Source organism: Pteropus vampyrus, unplaced genomic scaffold (genome assembly GCF_000151845.1).
Source record: "Pteropus vampyrus isolate Shadow unplaced genomic scaffold, Pvam_2.0 Scaffold635, whole genome shotgun sequence".
NCBI classification, from domain to species: domain Eukaryota; kingdom Metazoa; phylum Chordata; class Mammalia; order Chiroptera; family Pteropodidae; genus Pteropus; species Pteropus vampyrus.
This window is the reverse complement of record NW_011889416.1, coordinates 200,985-207,046: the sequence shown is the minus strand read 5'-3', so window position 1 is coordinate 207,046 and position 6,062 is coordinate 200,985.

The window sequence follows — 6,062 nt, the reverse complement described above, 5'->3', positions numbered from 1 at the left end:
TGCAGAACCTAACCAGAACGTGTCTCTGCCCCTGCTACCCATCTCATGTGGCTTCTTCTTTACATCCTTAGTAATAGGAATTCTGTTCAGTTAGTCTTCAGGTGATTCTCTGTGATGGTTGTTCTATATTTAGTTGTAATTTTGATTTGGTCATGGGAGGAAGTGGGTTTAGGATCTACCTATTCTGCCATCTTGACCCTGCCTCTTTTTTTTAATGGTTTGTATTTCTTTGTTAAACCTCTCATTTTGTTCACGCATTATTTTCCTAATTCTATTCAATAGTCTATTTCTGTTTTGTTGTAGTTCACTGAATTTCTTTAAGAGGATTATTCTGAATTCTGGCAGACATTTCTTCTATCTCCATTTCTCTAGGGTCAGTTATTGGAGCTTTGTTAGTTTATCTTGGCAATGTCATGTTTTCTTAATTGTTCATGATCCTTGTGGCTTTGTGTTGGTGTCTGTGCATTTGAAGAAGTAGGGACCTCTTCCAGTCTTTATAGATTTTCTTTAATCTATAAAGGGAAAGCCCTTCACCAGTCAATCCGTTTAGAGGTTCTGTGTGGGCTTTCTGATGGTTCCCATGTAGGAGCTTGTTGCTGGATTCCTCAGGCAGGCAGGTCTGGTTCCTGGGTCAGCAGGTAGGCAGACCTGGTGCTTAGGTCCACAGAGATTTTCCTGGTGCCCGAGTCTGTGGTCATAGGTTGCAGTCCTGGGTCCATGTGGGCAGGCCTGGATCCTGGGCTCATGGGAGCTGTCTAAGGCACCAGGGCCACCTAGATGGGCATAATGACTTAGTGTAGACAGTTCTGACATCTGAGGACAAACCTGGAGCCTCAATATGTGAAGCTTGGCCTGGTGCTGAGACAGACCGGGAGCCTGGGTTCCTGGGAGCCAACATGGTACTGGAGCAAGCTTGATGCCACAGGAGTTGGCCTATATCTTGGAGCCATGGGAAGTGGACTGAAGGTTGGGTCTGTGGGCACCCTCCTGCACTGGCATGGGCTGGGAGCTTGGACTTGTGGGAACTGCTCTGTATCCTAGGGCTGTGGGGGCCAATCAAGTGCTATAGAAGGGTTGTTTTTAAACAACTTTTTGAGGTATAATTTACATACCATAAAATTTACTCATTTTATGTGTACAATTCAATGATTTTAAATAAACTTACCAACTTATGCAACTATCACCTAAATCTGATTTTAGAACATTTCCATCACACCTGTAAGATCTCTTATGTCTGTTTACAGTTAATCCAGAAAAGAGATTTTAATCTCAATTTGGCACATGTATTAGAGGGGAAGTAGTATACATCTGTGGGACAAAATTATTGTCAAAATGGGAACTTTCTTCAAGGGACATGAAAGTGTATATCTGAGTTGGTCACTGATATCATCTCATTTCCACAAAGAGATTCTTTTTATGAGATTTGCTTTGCTCAAATCTTGGGCAATTATATGGAGGCCATTCATGGATAGGACCTCTTCACCTCTTTTCTCATGTAGCTAGCAGTAAATAATTCTTAGACTATCACAAAGCAGTTGTGGGCTTGCTACATGGATAAGAAAGTGTAGTTCAGATGATATAGAGATTTTTCTGTTTTCCAGTCGTCTAGAAGAGAAAAGCCATGAATGATAGCATTGGGGAAGGAAATAGGCAAGACAAACCTGGAGTCTAAGAAAGAATAGGAACTCCAGTTGGACATAAGATGGCACTTAGTAGGTGTCTTCAGCTTTTTACAACTGTGTCTGATTGCTGTTTGTCTAGTGCTATGTAGAATTATGACTTTAATCTGCCTGAATTTAGTATGCCTGTATTATAGTTGATGTATCTATCAGGATAGACTCTTATATGTGAAAGGAACTCTAAAGATCATTTATTTTGTCAGATTTACTTATTATTATTTTACAGAATCGAAAAGATTTGCTTAAGGTCACACAACTTGTTGGTAACATAGATGGGACTAGAACATTAGTCTTCTCATACATAGCCCACTGCATCAAATATAAAATGCCCTAGAATTAGAAGTTATAAACAAAATTCATAAAACAATGTCTTAAAAGACTATTAAAAACATCTTAAAATGGTCTTCAATTTTCTGGTATTTTGGGGAAGAGATAAACACATATTATCAAAAAGATAATTATTCCAAATAAAGAAACTTGCACAAATCCCAATTCAAAAATAGTAAGTGAATAATTTTTGTTATTTTTATTGCTATTTAAAAATATTTCCTATGATAGTTGTATTTTAATAAATGTAAATAGTAGGTTCTACATTAGTATGACGAATGTAGGTTCTACATTAGTATGACGAATGTAGGTATTTGAACAGCAGATTAAACTGTTTTCAGTTTAATTATCAGTTTCATATTTTAAATCAAGAGATTTCCCATTTTCCTTTAAAAGCAAATTACTAAAGAGGTGATTTTTTTAACATTTCTTTCAAATGTTTTGTGCTAGGTAAAATGTTAATTAAATATTTGCCGTAAGCAAAGAAATAATGACAAGATATAATTCTTCAGCAGGTTTTAAAATATTATTTGTGTGGTGGAAAGGTCTTGATATATAACAATTTATTACAACTTCCATTTTTAGTAATCAAATTAAAATAAAAATGAGAAGCAGATATAATTTGTAGAATGTACATTCATATGGTATCACAATTTAGAAGAAAACTTTTATGTTTTCCATATTTTATTTATTTATTTATTTATTTATTTATTTATATTAATTTTTATTATGGTGACATTGGTTAACAAAATCCAGTAAGTTTCAGGTATACAATTTAACAGTAAGTCATATGTGTGTGTGTGTGTGTGTGTGTATATAAATATACACCACATATTTGACTCCTTTTACCACATCTACCTCCCTCTACCCTCTGGTAACCACTAGTCTATTGTCCATGTCCATGAGTCTCTGTTTTTTTTGTCCTGTTCATTTGTTGCTTTTAGCTTTATATCCCACACATAAATGATATGTGGTTTTCAGCTTTTTCTGTCTGGCTTATTTCTCTTAGCATGATTAACTCAAGGTCCATCCACATTGTCATAAATGGCAGTATTTCATCTCTTCTTATGACTGAGTAATATTCCACTGTGTATATGCGCCACAGCTTCTTTAGCCCATCATCTAGCGTAGGACACTTTGGTTGCTTCCATGTCCTGGCCTCTGTGAATAATGCTGCTGTGAACATCGGTGTGCCAATATATTTTTGGATATGGATTTTCAAGTCTTTGTGGTAAATATCCAGTAGAGGGATTGCTGGATCATATGTTAGATCAATTCTTAATTTTTTTGAGGAACCTGAATACTATTTTCCATAGTGTCTGTACCAATTTGCAGTCCCACCAGCAGTGTATGAGGGTTCCTTTTTCTCCGCATCCTCTCCAACATTTGTTATTCCTTGTCCTGTTGATTATAGCTATTCTAACAGGTGTGAGATGGTATCTCATTGCGGTTTTGATTTGCATTTCCCTAATAGCTAGCAATGTTGAGCATCTTTTCATATGTTTGCTGGCCATTTGTATGTCTTCTTGGAAGATGTGTCTGTTCAAGTCTTCTGCCCATTTTTTAATTGGATTTTTTTGTTGTTGTTGTTGTTGTTATTGAGTTGTATGAGTGAGTTCTTTATGTATTTTGGATATTAGGACCTTATCGGAGGCATTGCCTGTAAATATCTTCTCTCATTTGGATGGTTGCCTCTTTACCTTGTTGATGGTTTCTATTGCTGTGCAGAAGCTTTTTAATTTGATTAAGTCCCATTCATTTGTTTTTGCTTTTACTTCCCTTGCTTTTGAGGTCAAATTCATAAAATCCTCTGTATGACCAAGGTCAATATGTTTAGATCCTATGTTTTCTTCTATGCACTGTATTGTTTTAGGTCTTATATTCAGGTCCTTAATCCATTTTTAGTTAATATTGGTGCATGGTTATAGATAACAGTTTAGTTTCATTCTTTTGCAGATGGCTCTCCAGGTTTCCCAGCACCATTTACTAAAGAGGCTTTCCATTCTCCACTCTATATTTTTGGCTTTTTTTTGTCCAGAATTATTTGCCCATATAAATATGGGTTTACTTCTGGACTCTTGATTCTGTTCCACTGGTCCATGTGTCTGTTTTCTGTCAATACCATGCCATTTTGATTATTGTCACTTTGTAGTATAATTTGAAGTCGAGCAGAGTGATGCCTCCAGCCTCGTTCTTTTTTTCAGGATGGCTTTGGAGATTTGAAGTCTTTTGTGCTTCCATACAAATGTGATGATTTTTTGTTCTATTTCTTTAAAAAATGCCGCTGAGATTTTGATGGAGATTGCATTAAATCTGTATAATGCTTTAGGTAATATGGTCATTTTAACTATGTTGATTTTTCCAATCCAAGAATGCAGAATATCTTTCCATTTAATTGTATCTTCTTCGATTACTTTTAATAGGGTCTTATAGTTTTCATTCTGTAGGTCTTTCACATGTTTCATTAGATTTATTCCCAGGTATTTTATTCTTTTTGTTGCAACTGCAAAAGGAATTATTTTTTCCACTTCTTTTTCTGATACTTCATTGTTAGAGTATAGGAATGCTATGGATTTTTGAACATTGATTTTGTAACCAGAAACTTTACTGTATTTACTTATTGTTTCTAGTAGTGTATTTGTTGAGTCTTTAGGGTTTTCTATATTCAGAATCATGTCATCCACAAATAATGACAGTTTGACTTGTTCATTTCCTATTTGGATGCCTTTTATATCTTTTTCTTTCCTGATTGCATTCATTAGGTCCTCCAGTGTTATATTGAATAACAGTGGTGATAGTGGACAGACTTGTCTTGTTGCTGATCTTAGAGGGAAGGTTTTTAGTTGTTCACCATTAAGTATAATGTTGGCTGAGGCTCTGTCATATATGGTCTTTATTATATTAAGGTACTTTCCTTCTGTACCAATTTTGTTAAGTGTTTTGACCATAAATGGATGCTGTATCTAGTTAAATGCTTTTTCTGCAGCTATTGATATAATCATATGACACTTATTTTTTAATTTGTTTATGTGGTGTATCACATGAATTGATTTGCATATGTTGACCCATCCCTGTGCCTCTGAGATGAAGCCAGGGGCTTGCCAATTTTATTAATCTCTTCAAAGAACCAGCTCTTTGTTGCATTTATTTTTTCTATTGTTTTTTTTTGTTTTTAATTTCATTTATTTCTGCTCTAATTTTGATTATTTCTTTCCTTTTGCTGACTTTATTCTTCATTTGTTCTTTTCTAATTTTTTAAGATGAAACATCAGGTTGTTTATTTGGGTTCGTTCTTGTTTTTGGAGATAGGCCTGTAATGAAATGAACTTTCCTCTTATGACCACTTTCACTGTGTCCCAAAAGTTTTGATATGTTGTACTGTCATTATCATTTGTTTCTATGTATCTCTTGATCTTTTTATTTCTTCTCTGACCCAGTTATTCTTTAGTAGCATGTTGTTTAATCTCCATGTATTTGTGGTTTTTCCTGCCTTCTTTTACAGTTTATCTCTAGCTTCAAATCATTATGATCAGAGAATATGGTTTGTATGATTTCAGTCCTCTTATGTTTGTTGTGGCTATCTCTGTGTCCTAGCATGTGGTCAATCCTTGAGAATGTTCCGTGTGCACTAGAGAAGACTGTATAAGCAGCTGTTTTGGGAAGAAAGGCTATGTAAATGTCAATTATGTCCAGTTGGTGTAATGTGTCAGTTAAGGATGTTATTTCCTTATTGATTTTCTGTTTGGATGATCTGTCCATATCTGACAGTGGGGTACTTGGGTCCCCTACTATGTTAGTGTTTTGGTCTGTTTCTCCCTTTAGTTCTGTTAGTAATTGCTTTACATATTTCGGGGCTCCCTGATTGGGAATATAGATATTAATAAGTGTTATGTTTTCTTGGTGCATGATTTCTTTTATTATTATGAAATGTCCCTCAGTATCTTTCCTTACTTTTTTTATTTCGAAGTCTATTCCGTCCAATGTTAGTACCACTACTCTTGCTTTTCTCTAAATGCCATTTACTTGAAATATCATTTTCTTCCCTTTCACTTTGGG